Below are 17,050 nucleotides of genomic sequence, written 5' to 3' on the forward strand. Positions count from 1 at the left end.
TTTTTTTTTTTTTTTTTTTTACACTGATGTGAGTGTTATCTAGTTGTATCCTAGATACAACTAGATATCCTAGATGGTGTAGATAAGATGAGCCTAAGGTCCTCCTACTGTACCATCTTCCCTGGAAGTTGCAGTCTTTGTTCTTAGTGGCCTGAAAGAGAAGGTAGGGGAAATGCCTATATGCCTATTTAGGCTCCTGGAGGACTTAACATAATTGTTTACTCTGTCAGCTCCAAAGCTCATGCTAATTGGAAGCCCAATGTTTAAGCAGCAGCTGGGAAAGATGGAATGTTAGATATGTAGTCTGGCCTCTATGAAGGAGAAACTGAGAGCTGGATATTTTTGCTTACTTGCTCTGGGCTTAGCCATAGGGAATAGGCACTGGGACTACTTGTGAAACCATTTAAAAGTACCTCTCTGTTCTTTTAGGCCCTGTGGGACGGGAATGCCAAGCCCTGTCAACTCCAAGAGCTAGGTAATTTAGCAGCCAGAGTCTCTGGTGGCAGTTGTAGTAGTTGGGGCGATAGACGTCTGGATCAATATCTTTGAGAGGGAAGCTGGAGACTTGATTTTATCACTGGGTAAAACTGGGGTAAGAAGGCACACAAATTAGAATCCCAACCCTCAGGCAGCAGCTGGGAAAGTGTGTGGTTAAACCTTTTCCAGTGAGAAACTGGGAGCATTAGATTTTTGCCTGTTCTTTTTATGCTGAGCCTGGGGGATAGTCCTAGAAAGTGCTTATGTGTCCATTAAAAAATGCTTATTTTCAGGGCATCTGGGTGGCTCAGTCGGTTAAGCGTCCAACATCGGCTCAGGTCATGATCTCATGGCTCATGAGTTCGAGCCCTGCATCGGGCTCTGTGCTGACAGCTCAGAGCCTGGAGCCTGCTTTGGATTCTGTCTCCCTCTCTCTCTGTCCCTCCCCTGCTTCCTCACTTGCACTCTGTCTCTGTCTCTCTCTTTCTCTCAAATATAGACATTTAAAAAAATGCTTCTTTTCTTCTGTGGCCAAGGGGGTCTCATGAATGCTGAGCCCCATTAGCTCTCAGAGCTGGAACCAGTCCCTCAGGTGGCAGCCATAAAATTTGAGGTGTTAGATGTGTGAACTAGCTCCTTCCAGGGAAAAACTAGAGACTTGTTTTTATCTCTGGAGCAGGTCAGGGAGAGGTGTGGGCAGTGCCCACAAACCTTTTCAGGCTCCCAGGGAAGCCTGGTGAGCTCCCAGATGCAGGGTTAGATTAGAAGCATAACCCTTGGACAACAGCTGGGAAAGTATGCAGTCAAACCCCTTCTGGGGTTTTGCCTGCTCCCTCTGTGCCAAGCCTGAGGGAACAGCAGTGAGAAGTGCTTTTAAAACCACATTCTTGTTTTCTGTTGCACTGGGGACTCACAAATGCTTAGCCCTGTTAACTCCCAGAGCTGGGTGACTTGGGAGCCAGTTTCTTGGGTGGAAACCTTTCAAGTTGGGGCACTAGATGTATTGCCCAAATGCTTTGCTTATCAGGGAGAAACTGGGTATTGGGAATTCCCTACTGATTGTAAGGTGCTGGCTGGTGACAGGATTTATGATGTGAGTGTGTCTCAGCTTTTCCTACCCATTTCATATGGCAACCCATTTCAGTTGCCCATCTATAGAAGTCAGTGAACTAATTTCCAGATTTCTTTCAGAGAGAATTGATCCATATATAGCTGTTTATTTGGGGTGCTCCATGGGAGGAAGGAAAGTCAGAAGCCTCCCTCTTGGCACTCTTTTTTTTTTAACTTTATTTATTTATTTTGAGTGAGAGAGACTGAGAGCGAGAGCAAGTGTGTGTGTGTGTGGGGGGGGTGGGCATAGAGGGTGAAAGAGAGAATCCCAAGCAGGCTCTGCCTGTCAGCACAGAGCCCAGTGCAGGCCCCCAACTCAGGAACCATGAGATCATGACTTGAGTGGAAACCAAGAGTTGGACACTTAACCAACTGAGCCACCCAGGTGCCCCACCTCTCACAGCTCTTAATGAAAGGAAGATTCGCTCAAACCAAAAGGGCCAAAGAATTCTTTGGAGTTTTAGATCAATTTGTTCTATAGGTGGCATGTAACAAGTAAAATTCAATCTTCTCTTTTACTTCTTGTTTTGTTGCAATTTATTACATATTTTAATTAAGAAACACAATACCTGTTCATTATATAAAAGTTTGTTCATTATAGATATATGGATTGAAGAAAGTAAGAGTTCTCACAATTCCATCTTTGGAGATAACTTTTATCACTTGCTTGGTGCATATTCTTTAATTTTTTCTCTGTATTATTTCTATGAATATTTTGTAAGAAACTAATCATGCTATAAATATGGCTTTACAACTTATATGTTAACTTAGATCAACTTCATTCTTTTAAATAGCTATATTTGTATACCTTGGTTTAATGGATCCTTTGCTGTCAGATGTTTTTTCCTCAATCTTTGTCTATTACAAACATTTAAAAAATTTATATCTTATACATATGTCTTGATTCACTGGTGGAAATGGCTCAATTGTATAAAATCTACTAAGTGAAGTTCATGTGTCAAATGATACAAAACATCATAATTTTAGTAGATTTTGCAAAGTTGCCCTTCAAAATGGTGATATCCGTTTATATTTCTAACAACAATGTATGAAATTGTGTAAGAGAATATTGATTTCCCTATTTCAGTGACTGAAAATTAGGTAGATTTAAAAATCTGTCTCATCATGGTTTTGTTTTGATATTTGTATGTTTTGTTATATGCATGTTTAAACATAACGTAATTAGTTACACTATTTTCTTATCTCTTTCATTTGCCTCTTTACATCTTGACACATTTTTCTATTACTACGTTTGATTCGTAGGAGCTCTCTTTCTGTCTTGGCTCTCTGTCTCTATGAATTTACATATATATGTATACATGAAAGTATTTATTGTACATGTTGCAATTGTTTTTTCCCTTTTCAATTTACTTTTAAATTAATTTGAGTTATATTTTATGGATATAGGTTTCAAATGTTTATGAAACCAAATCTATCAATCTATTCTTAAAAGATCTCTTTATAGTTACAAATGTTAAAAAGAATATCTTTGTCCAAAAATGAATAAATATTTTCCATATTAAAACAAAATATAATACTTTTTGTTTTTTTATTTTATCTTTTGCATTAAGGTTTTTATTCAATTGTAATTAAATTTATATATGCTGTCCATTTTCTACTCTAGACATTGCTTATATTAAATAAGAATAATATTGGAAGCTTTATATTTACAAAACAAATACACTAAGATTTAATAAGAATTTTTTTCAGTGTCAAACTTTGATAATGTATTTAAAATATAATTTACCAAAGTCCAAGTTACGCTAAATTTTTCAGCATTGTGTCTATGGCATTATTCAAGGTTTCTGGTTCAACTGTTGGTTCTTATTCTCCCTTTTTGACATTGGCATTTTTCCTTCAATGAAATATGGCTATTTCACATATTTAAAAAGGCAGTTTACCCTTACAAGTTTCAGCAAGAAGGTGGAAATGAAAGACAAGTAAGGGTAGAAGGTGGGAGAATAAAGTGTAACCATAAAAAGTTCATTAGCCCAACAAAGAACTAAGAATCATTCAGGAAGCTGACCACATTACCAGCATCTGTCATCTTTGGTACCCACGAAACAATACTGTTGTATATGTTTTTCCACTAAGAACAAAGATTTACTTTTTAAAAGCAATTCTATAATTTTACTATAAATAAACTAGAGCAAATTGTCTTGTTGCCAATTAACATAAAAAAAACATCTTTTTGCTGTTGAAAGATCATGTTTTGCTTTCTATACCTGATGTAAAAAGTTACGCACATTAAATGGGCCTTCTATTTGGGAAGTTGCAAAAAGATGCTTGTCTTACAGCATTCTATTTCAATTCTCTTGATTGTTCAGCATAATTAAAATAAAGCTCTCAAACACAAACAGCTTGTCAAACACTTCTGGAAGTTTCTCCTGACTCAGGCCCACAGTGGCAAGAACACATTATAAACATAATAGGTCCTCTCCATTTAAGGGAATATATGCTTCAATAAAGTTAATTTTAAAGAATCTTTAAATAAATTGAGTCATACTTTCTCTGACCATGTATTTACAGGAATAAAATATGTAGTACCCTCACAAAAGAGTAATGTTGATGATGACGATAAAAATGATGGTAATTATAATAATATAATTGCATCATATTTGAGGGGTTCTGACATAATAATATCCTATAACAATTATTATTTATCAAATATTCTGGTTACTATGCTATAATAAATAACCCTAAACATTAGTGATGTAAAATAATGATTTATTGTTTTGATAGGTTCTGCGGGCCAGGAACTTGGCAAGGGCACAATGGAGATGACTTGTCTCTGCTTAAGAATATCTGAAGTCTCAACTGGAAGCCTCCAAGGCTGAGAGATGGTATGATCTAATGGCGCGTTCACTCATATGTCTGGTGATTAACGTTGGCTGTCAAATGAGACCTTAGGTGGGACTTTCAGCTGGAATGCCTATCCATGGCCTTTCCTGTGTCCTGGGCTTCCTTACAACTTGGTGGCTAGGTTCAAAGGCTGAGTTTCAGGAGAGAGTAAGAGCCAGCCAGAAGCCATGTCACTTCTTATGATCTAGCTTCAGAAGTCAAGCACTTCTGAAGTCTCCTACATTCCTTGCATTGAGGCAGTGACAAAGATTTACCCAGTTTCAAGAAGTATAATAGAACCTACCTCCTGATGGAAGAGTGTCAGTATCATACTAAAAGACTACCACGTGGAATGTGATTTCATGGTTTTGTGGGTTGGAGCCCCACATCAGGCTCTGCGCAGACAGTGCAGAGCCTGCTTGGGATTCTCTCTCTCCCTCTCTCTCTGCCCCTCCCCATTTCGTGCTCTCTCTCTCTCTCTCTCTCTCTCTCTCAATAAATAAATAAATAAATAAATAAATAAAATAAACTTTAAAAAGTAAATATAGGAACTTAAACTATTCCAGAGCATTATAACTTTCAAGGAAGCAAGGAATTCATCAAATGATGTATTTCCTGGAAATATCCATTTATGGACATTTTTGCCATAAAGTTCTAGTCTTTTTAACTGGAGCTAACTGGAGTAGCTTGTAGTAGATACTCACTACAGGCTCTACTCATTCTTTCCGGGCACAATTGCTAAGAACCTGAACCAAGACTTGTCCCAATTGGCACTCCAGTTACTACAATTTTCTATGAGAGGCCCTGCAAAAGCCATTGACAAAATTACCTACTTGAGGACACCAGAAGGAACCATCATTGGAAGTGGCAGGTGGACTGTCAGGCTTGAGGGTTGCCATTCTCTGATAATCCAGTGTAAGTGACTTTAATCAGTGTGGAAAAGATAATATCGGTCTTTCAAGTTTTCTCATTAGAAGGTATGACTAGTTTTCTATTAGGAAAGTTAGTAAGTCAAAATGTTCAGAAATTTTGGGAAGAGGACAAGGCAGGTATCGAAACTTTAAATTCTGCTTCATTACTTGTAATCTCTGTGGAGTACATAATCCTGGAAACAGTTAATAAAATTCTGACTAATGGAGGATATATAAACTACAGCCAAATAAACACAGATGCTAGAAATATTGAGAATGGGTTAGTTAATAATAAATTGATTCTGTTGTTATTTTCAATGGATTGGGCCTGGAACGTAGCTTATTCTGAAAATTTCTTTAAAAAATTACCACAGGAAAACAGAATAAAATCAATATTCTATTCATGCCACAAATAACTTTATTGTCTTCAGTTGGTAATATCATTTATCCCAAAGAGGTGAGCAGACATCCCTGAAAGCTCCCATTTGCCAGTGACAGAAGACAGCCATAAAGCCGGCTTTTTTATTTGTGGTTAGATTCCAAAATGCTGAGATAGACTATAATAAAATATGCTTTGTTCCTAGAAAACTATACAGCTTGTGTAACTTTTTACACACTACAGTTTTTTTCTTCTCACTTCAGGGATTTTTCTCAAACTTAATTTTCAAATAGCTCACGCTGAACAGATCTAAGTAATTTATACCACCCTTTAGCTTGCTAGTGAGTCCAGAAAATTGAGATTTATATTGACATCTTCTTCCTCATTCTCCGTATCATATTTTCAAAGAAATCATCTGAATTCTCCCTCCAAATTGTGCCTCATGCCACTCCCTTATATCCATCTCTGCTGCCACCTTTCTAATACAAACATCATTTCGTGCCTAAACCATTGCCGTAACTTCCAAATTCATCATCCTATTTTCATTCTTGACCGTCTCCAGTCCAGTGTTCACAGTACAGCCAGAGAATTGTTTTTAAATCATAAATTGAATTTCATGCTGTTTCTCAACTTAAAGAGTTTAAGTGGCTTTGCATTGCACTGAGAACGGAATCCAAACTCCTAATTTTTGGCTACAAGATTCCAGTCGAAATGTTTTCCCCCTTGAGATTATGTGTGATGGATAATTTTCATTTACTTCTTCAGAGTCAGATATCTGAGTGGGAGCAGAGTGAGTTCAGGGCATTTAGACTGTCAACTCCCTGTGGTTGGTTGTCCCAGCTCCTTTTATTTATTTACTTATTTTTTTAATGTTTATTTATTAGAGAGAGAGAGAGAGAGAGAGAGAGAGAGAGGGAGGGAGTGAGACAGAGAGAAAGCCTGAGTGTGGGAGGGGCAGAGAGAGAGAGAGAGACAGGGAGACACAGAATCTGAAGCAGACTTCAGACTCTGAGCTGTCAGCACAGAGCCCAATGCAGGGCTCAAACAAACTGGGAGATCATGACCTGAGCTCAAGTCGAAGCTTAATGGAATGAGTCATCTAGGTGCCCTGCCCAAGCTCTTTTTAATTATTGCACATTGTCGTAACTGCTCACTCCTCTGCACCTTCAGGCCCACACGTAGTAATGGTTTTCCACTGTTGTTAGCTCTGGAGGAAGTACATTTTTCCTTATTTATTGCCCTACCCCTTGCCCACTCCTTTGCAAGTAGTCCTTTACTAAAATTTTCACAAATTACCCAGATTGCAGGTGCCATCTATTTTTTTGTTAAGAATATGACTGATAAAGTATCTGGTAGTTGGGGTGCCCCGAAAAATGGATTGATAGCTCAATTCAGTTGAGGAACACATAGATAATCTTTTGGTAGGGAGGGATTGGATACTAATAAACCATGGCTTAATGTCTTTTTAAAAAAATGTTTATTTATTTTTGGGAGAGAGAGAGAGAGAGAGCATGAGTGGGGAATGGCAGAGAGAGAGGGGGCACAGGATCTAAATTGGGCTCTCCACTGACAGCCGAGAGCCTGATGTGGGGCTCAAACTCAAGAACTGTGAGATCATGACTTGAACCAAAATTAAGGATTGGACATTCAACCAACTGAGCCACCTAGGAGCCCCATGGCTTACAGTGTCTTTATGATTACTCAAAATTCCACCCATGTGGCACAGGCCTAAGCGAATGTAGAAAGGCAAGGAGTGGGAAATCAAGTGCTGTGGCACTTGGTCTTATGTTAGCAATAGTGATTATAAGATTATGGATCAGTTGGCTGTTTCAGAAGGTCCTGGAAATCATATGGGGTGAAAGGAACAAATTCAAAGTCATAAAACTATCACGCAGAGTGCAAGATGGAAATCAGAAATCTTCAAGGGCATCTTTGAAGGAGTCCCCTTATTTCCCGTAGTCACAGGGCAGATACGGCTAAGGACCAAGCCCAAGGCCTGATTATAAAGGCTGCAGATTTGTAGTGCCAGTTGAAGTCTCAATCCCATGGGACAAAGGGATCTTACCTCCCTGTCCCATCTAAGGGAGAAGATTCCCCTTGAAATGAAACTTTTAATGACTGCTCCTGGGTGAGATGTCTCACAAAGAAGTGCCAGTTCTTGGGGCACCTAGGTGGTTAGGTCAGTTAAGCAATGGATTCTCGATTTTGACTCAGGTCGTGATCTCACAGTTTGTGGGATCAAGCCCTCTGTTGGGCTCTGTGCTGACAGTGCTGGGTCTGCTTGGGATTCTCTATCCCTCTCTGCCTCTTCCCCACTCATGCTTTCTGTCTCTCTCTCTCTCTCTCTCTCTCTCTCTCAAATAAACAACAACAAAAAACAAAAAGAAGTTCCAGTTCTCCTACATACCCGCCACCACTTCCCTTCACGGCTCCTCTACCCATAGGAGTTAGATCTCAACGTGGACCTCATGGAGACATACGAAGCCTGCTCTGGAAGCATACAGCTTATGTACCCAAGAGGTTATAGGACCACATCAGTTTGTATTAGCAGGAGTCAGAAGCATGTGTGGGTATTGATTCTATGGGTATTATTTGATTGGACAAAAGTGACTGACATGCATATGCCCACAAAAGCTACAGAACTTAATGTGCTGGTTTAACACATAGGAGTGATTTTAATCAATTAGGTTGACTCATTATAGGCTAGAGACATTGGTGACCTTTCATCAAAAAGGTATTAAAGCCAGAATTTACCTGGCATACTGCAGAAGAAGGAGTTAAAAGGCCCAGAGAGATAGCAATATTGAATTCATTTTAATTCCACAAGCTGTTCAGGTAGGTACTCCTCTAACCATACTGGTCAGGAGGGCCAGGAACACTTTCTTGACAAGGCATTTTTAAAAAATGCCTTAGGTGAAAGGTTACTAATAGTCACTCCTGTAATCCGGAGGTCATGGTTGGGATGCTCATTCACTCACTCTCCTTAACTAAATAAATCCCAACTTTGGGCTTTGTTGATTTCAATAATAGCTAAGTGTTAATACTATGAACTAAAGAACAAAGAACAAAGAATAAAACCCTACTTCCAATATCCCAACATTCTGGTAGTACGTATTCTCATTTGACATAACATTGTGAATCTAAAGCCTTAGAAATAAACAATATGAATTTTTAAATTTAATTTATTTTAAACAACGTGGTGATTTTTTCTTGTGTCCTTTAAATCATAGTAATTCAAAATTTTGTTTATTTGCTCTTGGCTTCTTAGCCCTTAAGGCCTTTCTTAAAAATAAAGTCCAATTTGTAAAATTTATATTCTATATATGTATATATATGATGTATATATTAATGCAAATTTCATATATCTGTATACTTCAACTGAAGTTAAAAGAGGGATATAGATAAAAGCATGTGGAAAGGGGTTAAGAAGATTTTCTTTTGATAGGCTCTGAAGAGCATGGTTGGAAATTCACTGGTCAACTAGTGAAGGTGATTGGCTTATTACTTTTAGAATTGTCCTTTCCCTTTCTAAAAGAAAGATGGTGAGTTGTTGCTATCAGAGACACTGTGTCCTTCAAAAACTCATAAATAATATTTAGTGGCTCAGTAATCGCTTCCATCAATTCCTTAAGTAGCTTGGGATGTCTATTATTAGGATCTGATAATTGGATGGAATCCAGTTTTTAATGTTTGAAATTAAATTGTCCTGTTTTTACCACCCTATCACATATCTAGTTGTTGACTGGCCCAAGAAATTAAAACAATGGTGCTTTTGTTTTATTACTAACATTGGTGGATTTTTTTTTCTTTTGCTATAGACCTACTAAAATGAAAGTTAATTTCAAGTTTATTTTTCAGGATTCAGGAAGAGAACATACATCAAATAAAATACTTAATAATATGATATTATGGATAAGATTAATGAAATTTATCAAATATGTCAGTGATGGTTTTCTTATGACAATAGATTTTAATTCACAGGAGAATTCTCACCAACTTATTTGAAATTAAGTTTTCAGAGGTTAATGTAATAGCAGTAACAACAAAAATGGTGACTAATATTTGTTGAGCATTATATACCAAGCCCTGTGCATTAAGTACTTTATATGGATGATCTTATTGAAGTCTCAGATCAAATCACTATGTGATACCATATATAGTTTCACAAATAAGGGAATTAGATGTAAAGAAGTTAGGTAAATTTCCCATGGCCATAAACATAGTAAAAGTGACTAAAAAATGTCATGTTTATATCCATAGTCTATGCTAAACTGTCTCCCTGTTGATGATACTTCTCTCTAATTACAGTAGTGAGGACAGCAGAAGTTGGAGAAACTGGCAGTTAATATTCTGAAAGAAGTAGAGAATTAGACATGAAAGGAAATGTAGAAGGCCAACGAGTCAAACCATCATATTTTATTGATGAAGAACATGAGGCCCAAATAGTATAATATAGCATCCAGATTGCCTAGATTTACCTCTTACAAATTAAGAGACTTTAGGCCTCTTAATTCCTCAGTTTTCTCATATATGAAATGGGAATGATATTAATAGAACCTACCTCAAAGAATCACTTTAAGATTCACATCATCCTTGTAATATGTATCTAGTTTTCCCTCTTTCTGAAGCTAAGAACAAGATAATTCAGGAAGTGGAAGGGTTAAAAGATAACTAGAGATATCCTTTAGTTTTTAGTTTAGATATAAACTTGAAAAGAGAACTAAATAAACCATTATCTGCATGCATCACTCTGTATTCTAATTCCCAGAAATGTTAGAATAAAGACTAAGGAATCATCTGGCCAGGAGCATACATAATATGCATAAAATACATAAATAAAATACATACATACATACATAAATACATGTAAAAATAAAATACATACATAAATAAAAATACATAAAATTAAAGATTAGATTCAAATTGTTAGCAGGGGGTGAAAATTATATATTTTCTTTTCTTTTGGTTTTTGGGGCTAATTTGTAGACGGAAAAAGGTTTAATATCTCTAGTGGGAGATACCACTTTAAAAGTAGCAGAAAACCCACTCACCTCTCCAAATAATAGTTACTATCTTGGTTAACAAGAAATGCTGAATAGGCAGCTCTTGGCGTTGGTTTATCTATGGGATAATGCCAGGGTTGCTATCTCTGCAATTATATTAGCTTTCCTTTTGTGGTCTCAGGACGGTTACTGCAGGCCCAGAAATCATGGACACAGTTAAAGCATAAAATGGGAGGGAAGGGTTGAAACTAACCTCTTCTGTCCCTTTTATTAGGGGGGCGGGGAAAGAAAAGCCCTTCAAAAAAGGCTTCCCAGTGCACTTGTGCCAATATCTCATTTGCCAAAGCCAAGGCCATCATGTTTCCAACTGGCTTTCTAGTTGGCAGGCAATGAATAGCAAAGAATGGACTAGTCAACAGTATTATTTAGATTTATGACTATTACATGTTGACTACATTTTTATATTTGCTGGGATATATAGTAATGGAAATGGGGGAAGAAACTATCACTTACAGAGTAATTATTAAGTTCCAGGATGTATGTTAGGTATTTTATGGTCACTATTTAATCCTCAGAATGCCTTTGAGAAAATAGAAGAATAAACCGAGATTCAAAAAGGTGAATTTTATCACAAACATCTTATACATAATATTCTTTGAACCTGGTTCTGACTTGAAAGTCTGTGTTTACAATTGGAACATGCAAACATGAAGACAGCTGTAAAATAGCCACAAATTAGTGAATGCTTACTAAATGCCAGGCATCACAATAGTTAACACATTTAAAAATAAATTATCACATTTATCCTCACAACAATCTTATGAGATATTTTTATCCCCATTTTATAGATAAATAAATGAAGTCAGGGAAGGTGGCTACCTGGTACCGGTTTACTTAGCTTGGGGTTTACTGGGGCTTAGTTGGGGGTTACTAGTTTACTGGGACTGGGGTTGGTATCTGAATCTGAATAATTTGCTCCCAACCATTAAAATGGATTTCCATTTGCCATCTATATTTAGGAGAGTGTCTAACTTCCCATCATAACGTGATGATTCTAGAATGAGTACAGAATATAACAATCAGATAGGTGTTGGAAATGTACAGTTGGGTTTTCCCCCATTTATCTGTTAAAAACTTCAGGATAAAGTCCCAGGCAAATGGTTTCAGGAGAAGGAAAGGAAATACATGTTAAGGTCAGGGGTGTCTGGCATAAATACTCTAATTTTCCTGATGGTCTGGAATAGTGTGAGGTTGGAAAAAATGATTAAACTGAGGAAGTTCCCCAGAAGCAACTTGTTCTAACCCTGTGACTACAGTGCCATATATTCTGTATTTAAACTTTTTAAGATACAAATAAGACAATTAAAAAAAGAAACAAACAAACAAAACACAGCACCTTAAGACCAATATTTCTCCACAATTCACTAATAGCTTTAAAATTCTCCTCAGTGTATTGGAAAATTCAAGAACCAGCATCTTTATGGCAGTGAGAAAAAGGCAAGTATAAGGCACTGTTTTTGTTAATTATGAGATGATAGTATATACCCAGTGGGGGCTTATAATGGTCGTGTGTGTGTGTGTGTTTGGAGTGGGGGGGAGGATGAGAATGCTTTTTTCCCCTGTATAAGTTCTCTGTAAAGAGATTTTAAAGACCTATATCCCTTCAAAGGTAATAATGAAGGGTTTCAGAAAGATGTTTTAGCACAGTTCACTGAGCAGGGTGAAAACATTTGCCCTGTGGATATCAAATACATGGGGGAAAAATCACCTACAATAACTGATGGCACCACCAAGGAAAAAAAAAATTAAAAAAACAGGTGTGAGATTTTATTGCTAACACAACTATGATGAGTTTATAAAGTGAATTCTGTGCCTCAGGTGTCAGGCTTGACCATCTGAATTATCTTATTTCTCAAGGTGTCTGTCAGTGGATCTGTTCATTATTCATTTGGTCCATACTTATGGGTGAATCTGTACTCTCTAATGATCAGGAAAAGTGACTTTATGCTAATCCCAAAGGGAGGGGTAATTAGGCATTACAAATCCCTCTTGTCCCCATCAGTTTAATAACTACTACTCCTGTTTGTATCTTGAAGCTATAAATACATGATATTATATTGTAATTTGTAACATGGTTCTGTTTTCCTTCTTGGTACAAGGCAAACACATACATATTGAATCTCTGTGTTTTTAGCATAATAAAAATATTTAAGACTTTATTCTGAGCTTCTAATACTACTTTTAATAATTTCATCATTTATTCTAATGATAATAATTACAAATAATAGTCATCATTAAACATTGACTGAGTTATTGCTAAGTGCTAGACTCTAAGTATTTCATAAGCCTAATCTCAGTTTTCTCAGCAACCTTATGGAATATATGCACTTATTTTGTTTTTCTTGAGCTCAGATCAAGTGTAGAAACATTCATAGTTGTAAATGTCAGTAGTAAAATCTTTCCATCGTTGCTCAGAAATGATTAGTCTTTCATATCCTCTCCATACTCACCCCAATCTCATTCATCAAGTCGTCAGTTATACACTGTCATTTTTATACACACACACACACACACACACACACACACTCCAGACGTAAGCCCTTATTTTTCTAAATTACTTTTTTTTTTTTTGCTTTTCAGAACTATAGGGATCATGCATCAGGTAAATTAGAAGGTCTTCTGATGCTCAGAATTGTCTATTTTCATCATTGATTCACTTCAGTAAGAGCAAATCTCAGAGAGAACTATTTTTATTTCACAGATGAGAAAATGATCCCCAGACAGATATTTAACTTGTCCAATACCACATAACTTATGAATGGAAACCTTATAAGTCTAGAGCCTCAACATATAAGACAATGCTAGAGAAATTTAGATTGTACAGCTATCCAAATTTAAGGCTCTAATTTTAAAATTACAAAGCTACATTGAATTATAACAGATTGCTACTGGGAAAGTGGAAATAATTATGGACATTGCTCCTCACAGTTCACAGCAATGCCTTTTGCCTGTCTGGTACTCCAGTGAATGTTTGGTGAACAAATAAATGAATAAGTAATGGAATACAGAGGAAGAACTAATGCCTGAGTAATTTTTTTTATTTTTTTTATTTTTTTTTTATTTATTTTTGGGACAGAGAGAGACAGAGCATGAACGGGGGAGGGGCAGAGAGAGAGGGAGACACAGAATCGGAAACAGGCTCCAGGCTCCGAGCCATCGGCCCAGAGCCTGACGCGGGGCTCGAACTCACGGACCGCGAGATCGTGACCTGGCTGAAGTCGGACGCTTAACCGACTGCGCCACCCAGGCGCCCCCTGAGTAATTTAAAATAATTCTATTTATTATCTTCATTCATTTCCAAAGTATTGAAGTGTGGATATTTGTTGATACTCTGTAGTATAATTTCAGTGCTTTGCATTGTTGACTATACATGGATCATCTGTGTTCCATGTTAATCTTTCTATTGAAAATATGTAATCTGTTTTGTATCACCTTTATCTGGATTTACCCTGGTCCACTGAGACACTTGTGACACAAGATCAAAGATTAGCTGGTAGGAGTTTAGAATGAATTGCCCCAAGATGTGCCACTTTGACATGCAGATTATTTTGAGCTGAGGACAATCAAGAACCAAAAACTCAGGAGAAAACTTTGACTTTTTCCTTAACTGCCTAAAGGAATTTAGATGGAGGACCTGGTCTAGAAATAGAGCTATCACTATAGATAACTACATTATAATATGAAAAGAGGTGGTAGACAGGAAGGAATTTAGCGTAGAGTCTATTTGTTAAAATTTCTCTGTATGTCTCATTGTTTCTGTATGGCCCAGTAAACGTTTGTTTGCCAAACATTTAGTCTTTTTCATCTCTTGTGAATTCCTTTTCTTCCTTTTGAAGTCCCACACCTCTGCCCCCTTATCCTTGGTTCAGGATGGCATACGTAAATATACCTCATTTTACTTTTCTGTCTTTGAATCTTTCATATATGTGGGATTCCTGTATCTCCAAAGTTAAATGTGATTTTTCTCCTGTTAATCTGTCTGATGTCAATTTAACTTAGACCAACCAGAAGAATTTTGAATGGCAGAGAAAACTTCTTCCTCACCAACAAGCTTATTGAGTAGAAACAAAACAAACATTCATGAGCAGCAGGGTAACTCCTCATAGTGTCAGGTTTCTCTATTTTCTTGCTGTCCAGAGGAACATTTTAATGAAACTGCTCCTCATACAATTTTGGTTGCTTCAGGAAATCAGATCATGGTCTCAATCTCACAGTGTGGCTTTGACACAAATTTTGGGCTCCTTTCTTGACAGTGCTTCCATGTTGTACAGATAATTGAGAGTTGACTAAAATATGCATATTTTCCTTTAGGGCAATCAATAGAATATGGCTGTAAAGAAAATTAAATTGCTTTTTCCTTGAGGTTTGAAGAAATTGAATTTACAAAACTTTAATATACAGTATCAAATTCTTTGGGAAAAAAATAAGAGCACAACACTGATTACATCATTTCATTTCATTTATTTCTCATTGTATAAAGTCTAAACAACTTAGCTTGGTATTCAAGGCTTCTCAGCCCTAGCCCCAACATTATTGTTAGCCTTAAATCCAACTTCTTACATATGTATGCTATGCAAGGCCAAATTGGACTATAAATTATTTCCTGGACATTCACTATGTCTTCAATTCTTCATCTCTATAGGCATTGTCTGACCACCCTACCAAAAATTATTATTTTTTTATTTCCTTGCCATCCTTTTCCTTCATGACACTGCTTTCTTTTTTTCCCCTTACAGCACTGACATTATATTACATATTTGCTTATTTCTGTCATGTTGCACCTATAACACTGCTCAATCAGTATTTGTTGAATGAATGAATAATTTTCTAAACCATCAAGTAACTTCAATTCTCCATGTTGACAAAAAAAAAAGGCAACTTACTTTTCAGAAGCTTTAGAGTGGTATGGTGGGTCAGTTTGACTTAGCAGGCTGAACAGTTTAAACAAAGTTTTTTGTTTTTTGTTTAAATTTTTTATTTAATTTTATGTAGAAACTTCAGTGTTCATTAGGGAAACCTACCACCAGTTTTAACAGTTTGACTGTCATTAATTCTAAGAAGTTCTATACAGTCTCTTGTGCCTAACAACGAATTTTGGTCACTTAACTGCCATGCTCTCAAAGAAAGCCAGATGTGACTTGAATGGAAATGAAACTTTCTTATCTGATATTATTTACATTGTGTTTTTATTTTGCCCATTGTTGGTGGCCTGTGATGACCAAGTAGCATTATGTACCAGTGGGAATTTGCAGAAGATCTGTTGACATAGCTGCCAAGAGACATTATTATCTGTTTGGGATTTCAGGGGTTTCCTCAACCACTGCATTGAGCTGCTTAGAAATGAGCATTATCTTTTCTAAATTAAAAAAAAAGTTAAATCCTATAAAAAGTTAAAAGAATAGTATAATGGGCACCCATATATCTTTCCCTTAGAAGTTCTAATTTTTATCATTTTTGTTACATTTGCTTTAAAAATTCTATCAATATAGGGGAGCCTGGGTGGCTCAGTCTGTTAAGTGTCCGACTTCAGCTCAGGTCATGATCTCACAGTTTGTGAGTTCGAGCCCCACATCGGGCTCTGTGCTGACAGCTCAGAGCCTGGAGCCTGCTTCAGATTTAGTATCTCCCTCTCTCTTTGCCCCTCCCCTGTTCACACACTGTCTCTGTTTCTCAAAAAAAAAAAAAAAAAAGAAAGAAAAAATCTATCAATATATCCATTTTATCTTTATGTCTTTTTTTGCTGAGATATTTGAAATTAAGTTGCAAACATAATGATGTTTTAGTCTAAATGCTTCAACATGTATTTCATAAGAACAAGGACTTCTTTTTTAAAAAATTTTTTAAATGTTTATTTATTTTTGAGAGAGACAGAGACAGAATATGAGTGAGTTAGGGGCAGAGAGAGAGGGAGACACAGAACCCAAAGCAGGCTCCAGGCTACGAGCTGTCAGCATAGAGACTGACACAGGGCTCGAATTCATGATCTGTGAGATCACGACCTGAGCCAAAGCTGGATACTCAACCAACTGAGCCACCCAGGTGCCCCATAAGAACAAGGATTTCTTTTTATATGAACACAATATTATTTTCATATCTAGGACTTTGCATATGAGCACAATAATATCTAATAAAGAGTTTCATTAAAATTTCTCCATTTGTCCCATGTATGTTCCTAATAAGTTGTGTTAATGTGGCTTTTATTATTTATTTATTTATTTATTTATTTATTTATTTATATCTATTTGAGGATCACAAGTTGCATTAAATTG

The 17,050-nt window shown here is 36.7% G+C and overlaps 2 non-coding genes across 2 annotated transcripts; both read right to left on the minus strand.

Annotated features, from left to right (window-relative positions):
• Positions 1-13,124: 13,124 nt before the first annotated feature.
• On the minus strand, positions 13,125-13,194 carry LOC125922248 (small nucleolar RNA U2-30). Its single transcript, XR_007457668.1, has one exon. It is a non-coding gene; the product is annotated as a small nucleolar RNA U2-30 (small nucleolar RNA).
• A 161-nt stretch (positions 13,195-13,355) lies between these two features.
• Positions 13,356-13,435, minus strand: LOC125922249 (small nucleolar RNA U2-19). The gene has a single exon (XR_007457669.1). It is a non-coding gene; the product is annotated as a small nucleolar RNA U2-19 (small nucleolar RNA).
• Between the last annotated feature and the right edge of the window lie 3,615 nt (positions 13,436-17,050).

The sequence above is a fragment of the Panthera uncia genome, chromosome C2, assembly GCF_023721935.1.
Source record: "Panthera uncia isolate 11264 chromosome C2, Puncia_PCG_1.0, whole genome shotgun sequence".
NCBI classification, from domain to species: Eukaryota; Metazoa; Chordata; class Mammalia; order Carnivora; family Felidae; genus Panthera; species Panthera uncia.